We start from the raw sequence: 18,553 nt of genomic DNA, 5'->3' as shown, positions 1-18,553 counted from the left end.
CAAGTTAAGATTTTTTTGACTTTACAGTAGTGTATGGTGTTAAAGCTATAGGCATTCAGTTGAAATCATACTCTGAATTTTGAAATGTGATATTTTCCTAGACTAATGATATGCAGTGTGATACTCTCTTGCAATGCAGGGCAGCATTGAGGAGCGGTAGCTCCCCATCAGCCACATGATCACGAAGTTTGATATGGTTTGGCTCTGTGTCCGCTCCCAAATCTCATCTTGAATTATACTCCCATAATTCCCAAATGTTGTGGGAGGGCCCAGTGGGAGATAATTGAATCATGGCGTGGGGTAGCAGGGGGTCTGCCATACTGTTCTCATGGTGGTGAATAAGTCTCACAAGATCTGATGGTTTTATTGGGTTTCCACTTTTGCATCTTCCTCATTCTCTCTTTGCCTGCTGCCATCCATGTAAGATGGAAATTGCTCCTCTTTGCCTTCTGCAATGATTGCAAGGTTTCTCCAGCCTTGGAACTGTAAGTCCAGTTAAACCTCCTTCTTTTGTAAATTGTGCAGTCTTGGGTACGTCTTTATCAGCAGCACAAAAATGGACTAATACAATTAATTCATATCGGGAGTGGGGCACCACTGAGAAGATACCCAAAAATGTGGAAGTGACTTTGGAACTGGGTAACAAGCAGAGGTTGGAATGGTTTGGAGGGTTCAGAAGACACGAAAATGTGTGACAGTTTGGAACTTCCTAGAGACTTGTTCAATGGCTTTGCCCAAAATACTGATAGTGATATGGACAATAAGGTCCAGGCAGAGGTGGTCTCAGATGGAGATAAGGAACTTGTTGGGAACTGGAGCTAAAGTGACTTTTGTTATGTTTTAGCAAAGAAACTGGAGGCATTTTGCCCCTGCCCTAGCAATATGTGCAACTTTGAACTTGACAGAGATGATTTAGGGTATCTGGAGGAAGAAATTTCTAAGCAACAAAGCATTCAAGCAGTGACTTGGGTGTGTTAAAAGCATTCAGTTTTAAAAGGGAAACAGAGAATAAAAGTTTGAAAAATTTGCAGCCTGACAAGGAGATAGAAAAAAAAAAATCCCATTTTCTGAGGGGAAATTCAAGCCAGCTGCAGAAATTTGCATAAGTAACAAGAAGCCAAATGTTAATCCCCAAGACAATGAGGAAAATGTCTCCAGGGCATGCCAGAGGTCTTCGTAGCACCCCATCACTGGCCAAAGGCCTAGGAGGAAAAAGTGGTTTTGTGGGCTGGGCCCAGGGTCCTGGAGCTGTATGCAGCCTACGGACTGGGTGCTCTGTGTCTCAGCTGCTCTAGCCATGGCTGAAATGAGCCAATGTAGAGCCCATGGCTTCAGATGGTGCAAGACCCAAGCCTTGGAAGCTTCCATGTGGTGTTGAGCCTGTGGGTGCCCAGAAGTCAAGAATTGATATTTGGGAACCTCCACTTAGATTTCAGGAGATGTATGGAAATGCCTGTATGCCCAGGCAGAAGTTTGCTGCAGGGACGAGGCTCTCATGGAGAACCTCTGCTAGGGCGGTGTGGAAGGGAAATATGGGGTAGGAGCCCCCATACAAAAATCCCTTCTGGGGCATCGCTTAGCAGAGCTGTGAGAAGAGGGCCACCGTCCTCCAGACCCTGGAATGGTAGATCATCTGACACCTTGCACCATGCACCTGGAAAAGCTACAGACTCCATGCCAGCAGGGAGGGAGCTTGTACCCTGCAGAGCCACAGGGGTGGAGCTGCCCAAGACCATGAGAACCCACCTCTTGAATCAGTGTGATGTAGCTGTGAGATATGGAGTCAAAGAAGGTCATTCTGGAGTTTTAAATTTTGACTGCCCTGCTGGATTTTGGATTTTCATGGGCCCTGTAGCCTCTATGTTGTGACCAATTTCTCCCATTTGGAATAGTTGTATTTACCCAATGTCTATACCCTCATTGTATCTAGGAAATAACTAGCTTGCTTTTGATTTTAAAGTCTCATAGGTGGAAGGGACTTGCCTTGTCTCATATGAGACTTTGGATTGTGGGCTTTTGAGTTACTGCTGAAATGAGTTAAGACTTTGGGGGACTGTTTGAATAGCATGATTGGTTTAAAATGTGAGGACATGAGATTTGACATGGGCCAGGGACGTAATAATATGGTTTGTCTATGTCCCCACCCAAATCTTATCTTGAATTGTACTCCCATAATTCCCACGTGTTGTGGGAGGGACCTGGTGGGAGATAATTGAATCATGGCATGGGGGGGAGTGGTGGCCCCCATACTGTTCTCATGGTCATGAATAAGTCTCATGAGATCTGATGGTTTTATCAGGGGTTTCCAGTTTTACTTCTTCCTCATTCTCTCTTTGCCTGCTGTCATCCATGTAAGATGGGACTTGTTCTTCCTTGCCTTCCGCCGTGATTGTGAAGCTTCCCCAGCCACGTGGAACTGTAAACTGTAAATCCAATTAAATTTTCTTTTGTAAATTGCCCAGTCTCAGGTATGTCTTTTCAGCCATGAAAATGGACTAATACAAGGGTAAACAACCAATACTTAAAATAATTTTGAAGAACACTATGCCTGGTAAACCATCCACAAGTGTGGATGTTCCAGTGCCTCTGCAAGCTATTCCTGAGCCTCATCAGAAGAGACAGAACTTGATGATCCTGTCACTGTAGCATCCTCTGCACCCTGCAATTAATTTTAATTCAATACCTCAGATGTTCTCCAGGCCCAACATGCTTTAAACTCTGTACATTAATGGTGAGTACTTATGCAACGATTCTGTTTTTCACTGTCAGTTCAGTGTTCAATAAATTACATGAGATGGTCAACACTTTATTATAAAATAGACTTTGTGTTAGATGATTTTGCCCAACTGTAGGGTAATGTAAGCATTTTGAGTATATTTAAGGTAGACTGGGCTAAGCTATGATGTTAAGTGTGTTAAATGTGTTAAACGGGGTTTTATTTTATTATTATTTATGAGATTTTCATCTTACAATGTGTATATTGGGACACAACCCCATTGTAAGTTGAGGGGCATCTATAGCCTAGGTGGAGGAGGAAAAAATGTAGAAGCAGAATACTAAATTAATAAGAGAATTTACTGCAATAATCCAGGTGAGAGATGATGTGGCTTTGACTAGGGTGTGAGGAGTGGAAGTAACAAGGTTTAGCAGTACTTTAAAGTATTTTTATGTATTCTCTTACAGAAATTTAGTGATATTGTAACTCATGCATTTACATAAGAAAATTACCTTTTGTCAAATTCAGCAATGACTTGTACATTACTAAAGCCAATGGTCAAATCTCACCCCTCATCTCATAGGATCTGCTGCCTGATTAAAAGGTAGATTATCCATCTATAGTGAAGACAAAGCAAATAGGTACAAAAGGTCATAGGGAGGCAATCAGGAATTCAGCTCTTGGCATGTGTAACCTGAGATGTGTATAGGCTACCCAGATGGATATATTGTATAGGTAGTCAAATATATAAATCCAGAGTATAAGAGGAAAATTCCAGTTAGAGAGATACATTTTAGAGAGATATGGTTGGTACTTTCAGTGAGGAGGCAGAATGAAATCAATAAGGGAGTGAATATCTCAGAGGAAGCAAAGGGGGCTGCTATAGTTTAGATGTTTGTTCCTTACAAACTTCATGTTGAAATTTAAGCCCAATGTGTTGGTGTTGGTAGGTGGGTCTTAGTGGGAGATATTTGGGTCATGAGGGCAGACCCCTCAAGAATAGATTAATGCCCTTCCTTAAGGGCAAGTGAGTTTTCACTCTATCAGTTCCCAGGAAAAGAAGTTGTTAAAAAGTTCTGGCAGCACTTGCATCTCTCTCTTGCTTCCTCTCTCCACGTGTGATCTCTGCACATGCTGGCTCTCCTTCACCTTCTGCTATAAGTGGAAGCAGCCTGATGCCCTTACCAGTTGCCCAATCTTTAACTTTTTCAGACATCACAATTGCAAGCCAAATAAACAACACTTTTTTCCTTAATAAATTATCCAGCCCCTATATCCCTTTTAGCAACACAAAGCAGACTAAGGTGGGGACATTTGATATTAAGAAGTCAGAAAGAGAAGAAAAACCAACTGAAAGAATGAGAAGGGGTAGCAGCTAGTGGGGAAGGAATAAAATGAAAAGCAAGTGGTGTCTTGACTGATAAAAGTGGTGTATCAAAGATACGGGAGTAATAATGAGTTGTGGTAAATACTTCTTCTAGGTCAAGTGAGACTAGGATGGAGAACTAACCAATGGTTTAGCAATGCAGAATTCATTGGTGATTTTGACCAGAGGTAGTTTATTTAGGTAAATTTGGACAAATCACAAAAGCTCTGAGCTTATATCTACATGTATAAAAATTGTTATATTAATTGGCCCATTTGCTTCATTAGACTGTGGCTCAAATAGGTCATTATGTCAGAAGTACCATAAAATTGGTAAAGGATTAAAAACAGTGTAATATAATATGTCTTCTATTATTATTAATTGACATTCCATGCACCTTTTTGTCAGTAAACTCTATTAAACAACCATTTGCTATGCTTTTTTATCTTTTTTTTTTTACTTATGTTAATCTAGATGCTCATACTCAGTGCTTTAAAAATAAAGATAAAACTTCTGAGAGTTAATAGGAATTATTTTACTAACCTTTTCCCTTTAAACCATATCATTTATGTCTTTCCGATGGAGTATCTATTGCACTTTGTTTTAAATCTCATTTTTACAAGATTTTTGCCTGTCAAGAAGTATTCAATATGAGGCTTTGAACAAACTAAATTTCTAAAAGGTGATATGGATTTGCATTGTCTCATAAATACATACGTGAGTTCAAGTATTTAAAACAAGATTTATTTTGTTTGAGAATATAGGGTTATAGAAAACGTATGAGGATATGATTTGCTGCTGTTATGAAATAACATAGGATAAACATAAATACTTTCTCAGGGGAGAAACATAAATACTTTCTCAGGGGAGTATTTATATTTTTCTAATTCATACATTCATGTCTAAAATTAGCATATTAATTTAAGTGTTTATTTAAATTATTCCTACCTTTTAATTTCTATGATTAATTTCTTAGAATGATGCTCAAAAAGCCTGAGTCCTCCCCTCTTGCTCTCCTCCCAGACAGCCTGAGCTTCACCACTCGCTCCACCTTCTCCACCATCTATGCAGGCACCGGGGCTCTGGTTCCTGGATCTTCCTGTCCTGCTCCACCAGCTTCCGGGTCGGCTTGGAGTCCAGGGTCCTGACTGCGGGAATGGCTGGGGTTCTGGCAGGAATTGGAGACATCCAGAATGTGGAGACGATGCAAAGCCTGAACAACTGGCTGGCCTCCTACCTGGACAGATTGAGGAGCCTGGAGACTGAGAACTGGAAGCTGGAGACCAATATCCAGGAGCACCTGGAGAAGAAGGGACCCCAGGTCAGAGACTGGGGCCATTACTTCAAGACCATCGAGGACCTGAGTGCTCACATCTTCGCAAATATTGTGGATAATTCCTGCATTGTTCTGCAGATCGACAATGCCCTTATTGCTGCTGATGACTTTAGAGTCACCTATGAGACAGAGCTGGCCATGAGCCAGCCTGTAGAGAGCAACATCCATGGGCTCCGCAAGGTCACCGATGACACCAATGTCACTCAGCTGCAGCTGGAGACAGAGATCGAGGCTCTCAAGAAGGAACTGCTCTTCATGAAAAAGAACCACGAAGAGGAAGTAAAAGGCTTACAAGCCCAGATTGCCAGCTCTGGGTTGACCGTGGAAATAGATGCCCTCAAATTGCAGGACCTCACCAAGATCATGGCAAACATCGAAGCCCAATACGATGAGCTGGCTCGGAAAAACCGAGAGGAGCTGGACAAGTACTAGTCTCAGCAGATTGAGGAGAGCACCACAGTGGTCACCACACAGTCCGTCGAGGTTGGAGCTGCTGAGATGATACTCATGGAGCTGAGACACACAGTTCAGTCCTTGGAGATCGACCTGGACTTGATGAGAAATCTGAAGGCCAGACTGGAGAACAGTCTGAGGGAGTTGGAGGCCTGCTACGCCCTGCAGATGGAACATCTCAACAGGACCCTGATGCACCTGGAGTCCGAGCTGGCACAGATCCGGACAGAGGGGCAGCACCAGGTCCAGGAGTAGGAGGCGCTGCTGAACATCAAAGTCAAGCTGGAGGCTGAGATTGCCACATACCACCTCCTGCTGGAAGATGGTGAGGACTTCAATCTTTTTAATGCCCTGGACAGCAGCAACTCTATGCAAACCATCCAAAAGACTGCCACCTGCCAGAGAGTGGATGGCAAAGTGATGTCTGAGACCAATGACACCAAAGTTCTCAGACATTAAGCCAGCAGAAGCAAGGTGCCTTTGGGGGGCAGGAGGCCAATAAAAAGTTCAGAGGTTAAAAAATAAAAAAAGAATGAGCTCAAAGATATTTGTTCCCATATTTCCAGTTACTTCCTTCCTTCCAGCTTTCCTGAATATCTTATTTTATTGTATTATAAATAACTTTTTAGGTGCACTATGTTACTCTTTCAAAAAAACCCTTTAAAGTGTTTTTTTAAGTTCAGTAAAATTTAATGAAAAAAACAGTTCATAATACAAATAGTTTATTAAGGTTCATTACACTAGTTTGAGGAAAATAATTAATATTAAAAGATAAATAATTAATATTAAAATAAATGTTTTATGAAATTCAACTCTTTCACTCACCTAGCATTTAAAACCCATTTTTGAAAACAAAATTATTAAGTACAATCAGAACTTATAAAAAAGTACACAAGTAAAGTGAGTTAATGACTATATCCCTGAAGCAATCAAATTTCTGTAGATGTTTCAAAAATTGACAAAATATTTTAAGCAATCAGTTAAGCAAATTTGAATAAACAATTGTTATATACTTACCATTGGGTAAATAGGAATTTTTCTGAATGCTGTGTGATATGGTTTGTTTGTACCCACAATCAAATCTCATTTTTAATTGCAGCTCCTATAATCCCCATGTATCATGGGAGTTATCTGGTGGGAGATAATTGAATCATGGGAGGAGATTTTCCCATCCTGTTGTCATGATAGTGAATAAATCTCAAGATATCTGATGGCTTTATAAAGGGCAGTTCCCCCTGCACATACTCTCTTGCCTGCCGCCATGCAAGATGTGCCTTTGCTCCTCCTTTGCTGTCTGCCATGATTGTGAGCCTCCCTAGTCACATGGAACTTTAAGTTCATTAAACCTCTTATTCTTATAAATTACTCAGTCTTGGGTATTTCTTCATAGCATTATGAAAATGAGCTAATACACTATTTGAGATTCAGTGTTGAATAATGCACACACTCTGCCTTCAAGTAATTAATAATGCAATAAAAAGATATGATCAAATTATTTATGGTGATGCTAGTAGATGTTAGGTACTGTGTTAGGTCCTGAGGGTTTGATAGTAAATAAGATAACGTTCTTTCCTTTTGGAATTTACAGTATAATGGGGAAGTAAATGAGTATGAAAATAATTAAATAACATCTGAAAAGTTTTATGGCATGAATGGTAAGAATACAGTGGGAATTCCATTGAAAGCCATTTAATTCAATTTTACAAATTTAAGGAAAGTGAGAATGGAATTCCATTCCAAACCTGAAAGACTGAGAGAGTTAAACCAAGGAAATAATATATAGAGAAGCCTACATTAGAGTGAGCCACATTTGGAGAAGTAATGTATTTCACCAAAATTTATACGTTGAAGTCGTAACCCCTAAGACCTCAGAATGTGACTGTATTGGGAGACAGTCTTTAAAGAGGTAATTTTTGAGACTGGATCACTTACTTGCTGGCTGATGGGCCATGAGGACCAGAGAATTGGAGGCACATGGAGTAGTGACGGTCCCTCACTACAGTTGTACTGCAATTGACTACTGAGGAATTCAGATGCGATACTGACGAAATGAAATGAACTGAATTGTGCAATAGCTCAGAACAGTTGTGAGCTGTGGTGGGAATTGGCAGTCATAAGGACTGTGGTATCACATGGCCATTATTAAATGCTACAAATATATATTGGAGAAAGATAAGGAGAGACTGACATTGTTAATCAAAGTTTAAGTGACTGTGAAGGTTTAAGTGAGAAGGCTGCTTTGAAAAAGATATTTATCTTTGGTATTTCAAGGGCAGAAACTTTAAAATAAGGTACAAGATTTAATTATAAGTGTAGAATATTTCCAGGCAGGTTGGGTTCTCAACCTCATAATTCTGCTCTTTCTGTAGAGTTTGTTTTTTTTTTAACTCTGCAATTCAGATAATAACACTGATTGGGATGATACACAATGTTCACAGTTGGAGTGGGGAACTTCTGAGTCAATGTCCTTGGAGAATGATAAAACCCCAGATCTCCAGAACTCCCTGGGCCTGCAGAAAGGGCTCACTCTTTTCATATAAGTCTGAATCTTACCCCTTATGTAGCATAATTACGTACCTCCTCCTTGATAATAGAGCTCACCCCTTTTTAGGGATCTATCCATTCTTCTTTTCGTGGTCATCAGATTATTAATGAGGGTTAAGTAAAATTAGTTCTGGTCCTGCTAATGGAATAAAGGGGCCTATTCAGCATATACTAGGAAAAGCCTGCAGAGTATCTGGGGACTAGATTCTGTCAGGGCTGTGTCAAAAGGGGAGCAGAAATATCTTGTTAGAAAATGACCATTGTAGAGAAGATCTGTGACATAAGACCAGAAAACTCACCAGCTGATGATGTTTTACGTAAGAACTGGGAAGGCACTCTATTATTAGGGACAACAGCATTGCTGCAAAGCTCAATGATGGCTGTCCTCTCTAGGACATGACTGACAATAAGGGATTTCGTGATAGAATTGGTCTTCTTAAAAACAACAGGAAACAATAGGAATAATTGGATCTCAAAATAATAGAGACCAGATGGCTATGTTTAAATACAGGAAAAAGCAGGAGTACAATTAAGCAATAAACAATGTTGAGACAGAAATTCTCAACTGCAGAGGGTTATGGAAATAATGATTAGAACATAATGTTCTGAGAGGAAGGGAGATGGGTGGCCAATGAAAGTATTTCTCAACGTACAAGATAAACATGTACATACACCAAAGGATGAATGATCAGGAGGTAAGGGCAGAAGATACAATAAAATTCATCATCACTTGCTCGGTTTCTGGACCTGAGCCGGTACTCAGACTTTGAAACTTTCATTGAAAGTTTCTTGAAAAAAAAATGGTGTCACAATAATTCTCCCCAAAATGCACCTAATGCCAATTATATGGCAATCATACAGTAGAAAAATTAGAGTACTCAGACATTTCAAAAACTATTGAAGTTGTCACTGATGTATGGGCATTGCCATGCATTGAATAATAAAATATGGAGCACTGTTTCTTTTTTTTTTTTTTTTAAATTTATTTATTATTATTATACTTTAAGTTGTAGGGTACATGTGCATAACATGCAGGTTTGTTACATATGTATACTTGTGCCATGTTAGTCTGCTGCACCCATCAACTCGTCATTTACATCAGGTATAACTCCCAATGCAATCCCTCCCCCCTCCCCCCGGAGCACTGTTTCTAAAGCTGATTCATGTTCATTGGATCCATTAAACTACCCAGAAGATCATTTTAGCAAATGCACAGCAGGAATAAACATGCGTGATAAATGACATAACTACCACAGTAGTTTCTTGGCATATGGGATAAGAGACATCTCACTGGGAAAGTGTGCCTGGTTGAAATGTAAATCCAAACCGAAACTGCATTAGTGGTGGGAAAAGAATAGCAGAGATTGTCAAAATCTTGAAAGATGCAAAGAGTAATCTCCAATACATCCCAGTCATATCAACATGGCCCATACAAAGGTAGATGGGTCCTGGCAGAGGCATCTTTAAATAGAGGTTGCCTCAATTGGATCTGCTATTCTATATGTAGCATTTTAAGAAATTAACATAGTTTTTGTTAATGGCTTTTTTTGCCACCCCTTATGAGTGAGGATAAGAATCAATTATTTATGTGGCACAAACAGTTACTTTGCACTCTCTGACATTGGCAGTGGTGAATGGCTTGTTTTTTTATTCAGAGAACAGGAACTTTTTTCAAAAGAGGGCAGGGGTAGGTGATGTCAGTGGGCATAAAGTATAAAGATCCTTAAAATGCAAGTTAATAGCCATCAGAGAGAATTCTCCATTGAAAGGGCACTGATACACTTTGGCTGTGTCCCCACCCAAATCTTGTAGTTCCCATAATCCCCACATGTTGAAGGGACCTTGTGGAAGGTAATTGAATTATGGGAGTGGCTTTCCTCTATGCTGTTCTCATGATAGTGACTGTGTTCTCATGAGATCTGATGGTTTTATCAGGTGCGCTCCCTTAGCTCAGCACACATTCTTCCCCTTCCTGCCACCAAGAGAAGTAGGATGTGTTTGCTTCCCCTTTTACCATGATCGTAAGTTTCCTGATGTCTCCTCAGCCCTGTGGGACTGTGAGTCAATTAAACCTCTTTCCTTTACAAATTACCCAGTATTTGGAAGTTCTTTATAGCAGTATGAAAATGGACTAATACAGGTACTAAGCAATCACGTAAACAGAATGGCATAGTTGACAGGCATCAGCAAACCTCTGTCATTGAGTATTGGCTAAGTAATTCATAACAGAGTAGCCAAAAGAGCAGAAATCATAGCTATTCATGGCACCAACAGCATTGGTTTCTACTGTCCAAGCCTAATGTTCAAATATCTAATAGAATAAATCAATGTTGCACGCCCAAAACCTGTTGGCACATTTATTAGGTACTACTACTTTTAATCTAAAAGATCAGTGATTCTTCTTGATTGAGATCAGTATCTATTCCAGCTAAGGATTTGTCTTTCCTGCCGACAGGGCTTTGGCCACAGAAAATTTATAGATTTGCAGATGTGTAATTCCACATTTGATTTTTTAAAACTGTCTTTTTTGACAAGGAACTCATGACCATGGAATCTGCTGATCACATTGCAAATCATAATACCCAGAAGCTACTATCCTGATAGGGCAAAGAAATATGTTTTAAAGCTGCAGGTAATGCACCCCTTTGGAAGGGATACTTTTAAATGATGGGGTTCCATGGTTCCATGTTCCATCATGCAGCATTCGTTCTAAAGTAATTATCGTTTTATGGTGGTGTGTCCCCATTAAGTAGAATACACAGCCACAGATATCAAAGAATGAAAATAGAAGTGTTTCACCCATTGTCGCTTCCAACATGGGAAATTCATGTTTGCTGTCTCTAAGTCTTTAGGTTCCATGGGTCCAAAGTTTCTAGTTTCTTGAGAAGGAATGCCTTCACTGGGAAACATACTAAGAGTACCTCTGAACTTTAATTTGTGGTTGCCACCTAGTGATTACATCTCTCCATGTCAAAGAAGAGTATCACAATTAGCAAGGGAGGAACCAGGGGTGATATTATCCAGGGAGGCAGAGAAGAATTAATTTGGTATTCGGGTGAAACATTGGAGTATCCCTTCTGTCCAAATTGTATTTCAAATGGACAAGTGCAGTGGTCACATCCCGAGAAATGCATGCTGAAGATGGATAAGCCCAGACACCTCTGGAACGCATGTGTGACTCACTCTACCTTCTAATGCAAGTAGGCTAACAGAGATGCTAAGAGAGGGTGTGGGGCATGTAAACTAGGCAGACATGATAAGAGTTGCCTGCAGAATTGCTACACCACTGTAAAACATTACTCAGTCCAATTAATCTTCCTTTTCTGAGTTTCTCTGTGAAAGAGAATAAGAATCTTAGAGAATCTGTACCAAGCTGGGGTTGATTCGTATTCTGGATATTATGTACTGCAATAGACACTTCTTGAGCCTCCAACATCACTCTTTGGAAATGAGGCATTCATTCATCCAGCTACCAGGAATGATGCCAGCTAGCTCACTAAGGCCAGCTGTTGGCTCATCTGAGGTTTTCCTAAAGATTGGTCTTTCCAAAAGGAGATGCATTTTTCAACGTTCCTAACCATCCTTCAATGGTCAGGCAAAATGGTGAATGCCTTCGTATAAAGACACAACTGTTTTGCCTCAAATTGGAACAACTCAGAAGGGCCACTTCAGCTTTAGAGCTTACTGTGGTATTAACTAAAGCCTGTTTTCGCAAGTGCATTGCAATTCAACTCCTCTTTCTTCTGAGCCCACGCTCCCTATTCTCCTACCAGCAGTGTTCCCCTGAAATTTTCTAGCTACAAATTTCCATCCTTAAGTCCATTTCTAGGACGTCCTACCAAATACAGGAACCATGAGCAAACGCAAATTAGAAGACACATGCAAAGAACTTAGCTGATATTTACGATGCTTTGGGATCTGCAGGAGCCTCGTTGGATACATGGACTTGGAGCTCATTAAGGTGATCTGAGCTGGAGATGTACTTCGAAGACAGCCTCATAGAGATGGTAATTGAAGTAATGGGAATAAAGGAGATCACCTAGTGCAAGTGTTAAAGTGAGAAAAGACGAAAGCCTAGGACAGAATTCTCAAGAAACAGCAAATTCTATGGGTGGATGAATGGTTAATTTCCAGTAAGCAAAAGTGGATATTCAGGATGGAAAAAAAAATCATTTAAGAAGGGTACTCAATCAATACAACTAACGCTGACAAGTCAGGATAGATAAAGTATGAAGAGCTACCCTTTACAGAAAAGTTAGCACTGGTCTGTTGGACAAGAGCAAAATACAGTGGTGGAGGCAGGAAATCAGATTGCAGTAGCATAAACAATATGTGATAAAGACCTGGAATCATTGACTTACATCTTTTAAGAGATTTAACTGTGAAAGGGAAAGATGACTGAAATGAGACGTGGGATTTAACGAGGTTTTACAATTTTTATTTATTTAGTAGAGATGGAGTTTCTCCACGTTGGTCAGGCTGGTCTCGTACTCCCTATCTTAGGTGATCCACCTGCCTCGGCCTCCCAAAGTGCTGAGATTACAGGCATGATCCACCACGCCTGGCCTAAAACCTTTCGATGTTCACAATCCACAGGGGGAGAGAAGTTTAGCTACTTTTAAAGAGCTGACAATTAATTGTTTGATTACTTTAGGCTACATTTAAGTTACAAAGTCCTGGGTAGTAGCTAGGGGTTGATTTAGTTCTACTTCTTAGACAAGATATTATACTTACATAGCTGTTAATGATTTCTACATGGCTTTCTAATTGTTGAATTTCTATTGACTCTCAGTCAAAATCACCAGGTAACTAGTCATAAATACCTATCCAATAGGGAAGGGCAAGGATAAAGTAATCAGACAGTGTGGCAGAGTTTTACCTTAGTATAATACATTCTATCAGGCAGAAGTCAAAAGTTCAATCAACACCAGATCACTGACTGCAGTGAAAAACATCAGGGAATTGTTTTGAAGGTGAAGATTGTATAATGGGTTGAAATAAAATAATGCCATTTTTTGTTGTTGTTGTCAAGAGGGAGTTGCTCTGTTGCCCAGGCCGGACTGCAGTGGCATGATCTCAGCTCACTGCAACCTCCACCTCCCAGGTAGAAGCGATTCTCTTGACTCAACCTCCAGAGTAGCTCGGATTACAGGTGTGCACCACCACGCTCTGCTAACTTTTGTATTTTTAGTAGAGATGGAGTTACACCATGTTGGTCAGGCTGATCTTGAACTCCTTTCTGACCTCATGCAATCCACCTGCCTCAGCCTCTCAAAGTGCTGGGATTACAGGCATGAGCCACCGCACCTGGCCCCATTTGTTTTGAATGTCAATTTTGAAGAAGCACACTCTACGTGTTTGAATAATTTGTTTTGAAAATATTATCAAGAACATAAACTTTATTTGACGTCAAAGTTAAATTCAGCTTAACAGTGTGAAATAAATGTGAGGATAAGGAAATGAATAATTTCTTCGTATAAAGTCAATAGTCTCTGTGTTGATTGATTTGATATAAAGGCAAGTTGTTGGCCAGGCGCAGTGGCTCACACCTGTAATCCCAGCACTTTGGGAGGCTGAGGCGGGAGGATCACAAGGTCAGGAGATCGAGACCACGGTGAAACCCCGTCTCTACTAAAAATACAAATATTAGCCAGGCACGGTGGCGGCGCCTGTAGTTCCAGCTACTCAGGAGGCTGAGGCAGGAGAATGGTGGGAACCTGGGAGGCGGAGTTTGCAGTGAACTGAGATCCGGCTCCAGCCTGGGCAACAGAGGGAGACTCCGTCAAAAAAAAAAAAAAAAAAAAAAAAAAAAAAAAAAAAAAAAAAAAAAAAGCAAGGTGTGACTGGAAATCAAATGTGTAGAGAAAATAAAGCAGTGAAGGATTTCTATGGGTACTAGATCTAGATCTTGTTATTACCACCTCAAAAGAAAGCTGCATTTTTTTTTTTGTTCTTTGTGTTTCTGTCCCCCGCAGCTGTTGATAATTGATAAAGCAGTATAAATCCTACTCAATGACAACCATTCAATAACCTGGTCAACTATCTTTGATTTGTAGCTTCCATTAAATAGATAAGCTAAATCCCAGCACTTTGGGAGGCTGAGATGGGTGGATCACGAGGTCAGGAGATCGAGACCATCCTGGCTAACACAGTGAAACCCCGTCTCTACTAAAAAAATACAAAAAATTAGTCGGGCGTGGTGGCGGCGCCTGTAGTCCCGGCTACTCGGGAGGCTGAGGCAGGGGAATGGCGGGAACCTGGGAGGCGGAGCTTGCAGTGAGCCGAGGTCGCGCCACTGCACTCCAGCCTGGGTGACAGAGCGAGACTCCGTCTCAAAAAAAAAAAAAAAAAAAAGATAAGCTAGGCAAATCATATGGTACTCAATGGACTTGAAAAGCTAAGAAATTAAGTCATCTGATGACAGTGCTAAAGCTGGAAAGGCCTGTGCTTTATGGCATGATCACACACTGGACCTTGAGCAAGGCAGAGAAATCAAAGGCAGATGCTCCAGATGGAGACACACTTGCAGGGAGAGACTGTTGTGAGGGAAAGAGAAAGAAGAAAGAAACAGAAAGGGAAGGAGGTGGGGAAGAGAGAGAGAGAGAGAGAAGAGAGAGAGAAGGAGGAGTAGAAGAAAATTCCTCTCCTAAGAAAATTCCTCTTCTCCATGTTAAATCATGACCTCCTGGAACATGACATATGCAATGCACCATGCTTTAAAATAATTAAATATAACGTGTCAAAGGCTATTATACACCACAAAGCAGAGAGAGAAAGACAGAGAGAGAGAGAGAAGGCGGGGGGTAGGGACAAAGGATGGGGGATTAGAAATGGAGAAAGCAAGAGAGAAACACACAGAAGACTATTGGGTTTGCAGATCTTCCATGAGTCCTTCCAATCCAAGGCCTCTTGTTGACATTTTCCTAACGATCAGGCATCTGTGTCTTTCCGTGCACCTTAACATTCTTTAATAATCCTATTGCTTGCAATTTAAAGTTTATTCTAAATATGAAAGACAATTTGTGGGAAATGATGAAGGATATGGGTTTAAAGGGTATACAAAAAGAATAAAGATAAACAGGAAAGGAAAACAAGAGGCCAGAGCAAACTGAAGGTAGTAAGTGAGAAAATTGTAAATAAACTTTAAAAGGCAATGTGAGACTTTGTAGATTTGAGTCATGAGCTCTACTATTGGGTTTGTCCTTTTGTCTTCCTTGAATTTCATATGTTCACGGATGTGTACAACGACTGCTTCCCAATGTCGATTCTTGATTTGCAAAGTCCAGTGTCTATATTTTTACAGTGATATAGGTCTATTTATTTTCAGTTTTAAATACCTAAATATTAGTGTTTTTGAGACTTTTTTAGACTTAGAACAAGTTGTATGAATTATAGTGTAACATTTGTTTCTAAAATACAAAGGAAATATTCTTATCATGTTTAAGCACTTATTTTGGGAGGAGGTAGTTTCAATAATTTACAGTTTTGATCTTGTCCATTTTATTTTTTCTCTATTTACAACATTGCGAGTCTAGTGGGATACAGTAATAAAGGATTGAATTCTTAAGGCTGTTTGGGGGAATATATTCAGAATGTTAGCATCTTTTACTGCATCTACTAGATGTATTCACATTTGGCACATAACATGCTCATGAAAATGATGAACCTAAAGAGAAAATTAGACATGACACTGTCTTCCACACAATGAAGATAGAAAAGGCAGGAAGAATATATATATATATAGAGAGAGAGCTTATTTTTGTTACTCTGGGTAATTTGTGGACATCTTCAATTCTCTAGCATCTGCTTTTATTTCCTAAGAATATTCCTCTCCTCCATGTTAAATCATGACCTCCTGGGACATGACCTATGTGATGTACCATGTTTTAATATAATTAGATATAACATGTCAAGGGCTATTACACACCACAAAGCAAACCAAACAGAGGAGGTAGGAATAAAAAGGAGCCACAAAGCTCCAGACAACTTATTTCATAGTGTTTGGAATATTAGTAGCTGACACAGCACACTTCAACTTGAAGGTAGAGAAGATGAATAATGTTGTTATTCTTGGCTCTGCTTCTATGAAAGGGTTACCTTGGACTGCAGAATAACAATCAAAGTGAGAAAGAAAAACGATATAAAAGAAACTGTCGAGTAATCTCACTATCAACATAGTTTTCCATAAGGCTTATAAAATCACAATCTAAGAATGGAACTGATGTAATCGTAGTTTGTAATTGAGATTTATAATCAATACACCAACATATGTTTGTATTTAAAATATTGTACATATACACACCCGCTTAATAAAAGTTCTTGAGCAGTTAATGTATGCTTGGATATATAGATGGAAAGAACAGCTTTATCTTCTCAGAATAATGAAAGAAAGAGCTATTTAAACAGAACCAAAATTCATCAGTGATATCATCAATGTATCTCAGAATGTGCCTCTGTGTGTGTGTGTGTTTGTGTGTATGATGTGTGTGTCTCCCCCAAATTTGATAGAAAGTCTATACTCTTCAGTGCAGTCGTCAATGCTAGATGCATATTAGAATTCCACAGTTTCTCTTTTTTCTCCACTAAACATTCATTTTTTCCTGATTGAAACATTCCTCACTTTAGACATTAATTATATAGCAGACTTAAGCCTGTCAATATAGGTAGTCTTTTTCTAAAGCAAGATCCTGACCTCTTTTTTGAAAAAAATGCTTAATCATCCATTTGTCTGTGATTGCTTGGAAGTATTATACTTTATGCAAGGCTAGGTCAACCACTGCAAGTTGATATTACCATAATTCTAATCTTAAGTCCTGGGAGGTATTTTGCTTTGCTGTTTAGAGTGATGAATGCTTCAATAGAGGTAGGAAAATTGACCTTGCAGCAAAGAAAAGGAATAAGTTCTGAATGTCATTATTTCTGATGGATCATATTAATATAAGACTTCTTTTGTATGGGGAGCTTTGAAAATGCATCGTATCTGACCTGAGTTGGAATAGTTAGTAGGAGAAGGTAGGAAACAACATTTCAAGAAGTAATAAGTAATAGCATTGAGCAATGAAGTTTGTTAGTACTAGAAAAAGACAAAAATGAATTGGAATGCACATTACTACCTACTTTAATGTCAGAGTATACTCTCACCTCTCTGTCTGCTTCCTTCTTCAGGACAAAGGGATCTGTTAATTTTTCATTAAATTCGATTATGTACCTATCACTATGCTAAAAGCAATAATAAACTTTAAATAAAGAACAGTACCTACTGTAAAAGATCTACATCTCAAAGGAGAAAAAGAGAGTATTTAAAGATAATTATAATAAAGATAATAATGGAGGTAGCTTCCAGGATCAAAGAAAATAATCAGTGGCTAAGTCAGCCAGGTTGAGCAAGATAGGCTGGGTAGGGGGCAAGGAAGGCTTCACAGTGGAGAAAACAAATGGTCTGATTTGTTTTGGAAGATTGGGAGGAGACTGAAAAGATGAAGTAAGAAAGTCATTTTAATCTGAGGAAATGACAAAGCTATAGAGATTGTAGGTGATTCTAGAACATTGAGTATAAGCCTGGGAGCAGTGAAAATTTATGAATGCGATAAGGTCAAAAGATTCTACCAGGAGGGGCCCTGTGTTCCATGCTAAGCTGCGCATTGATCTAGACCTATGAGATCAGCTTTTGAAGAGTATGAAAAGAGAAGGTACACCTTCAGCTGTGCATATGAGAGAGATGACTCTGCAGATCTGTGGATGATGGGTTTCAGGATGCATTCTAAAAGGAGGGACATTGTGTCTCAGTAGTTAACTGATAGATGACAAGAAGCCTTTAAAGCAGTATCATTAAGGTTAGAGATTAATGTACTGATTTTTTTTTTTTTTAATGAGGCAAGATATGTCTGCCTTTGGGATTAAGTGGTATGGGAGACAAGGGAGAGGAAATACATTTGAATTTCAGCTTTGTAGCTGTGGTAAGTTGATGGGCAGTAGTGTCAGCAAATTAAATAAAATATAAAGAGGAGAATTATGATATGACAATCAGACTGAACAAGTTTGTTTATTTTTGTTTCATTTTAGAACATCAACTAAAATGGCAAGAGGCATACAGGTCCATGAGAAAAAAAATGGAGAAGAAAACACCTTGAAGAAACAA

At 39.5% G+C, this 18,553-nt stretch overlaps 1 pseudogene; it reads left to right on the top strand.

Moving 5' to 3' along the window:
- Positions 1-2,467: 2,467 nt before the first annotated feature.
- LOC101013406 lies at positions 2,468-6,609 on the top strand (annotated as a pseudogene).
- The last annotated feature ends 11,944 nt before the right edge of the window (positions 6,610-18,553 follow it).

Source organism: Papio anubis, chromosome 4, assembly GCF_008728515.1.
Source record: "Papio anubis isolate 15944 chromosome 4, Panubis1.0, whole genome shotgun sequence".
Classification (NCBI taxonomy): domain Eukaryota; kingdom Metazoa; phylum Chordata; class Mammalia; order Primates; family Cercopithecidae; genus Papio; species Papio anubis.
This window is presented reverse-complemented; position numbering and strand designations above follow the sequence as displayed.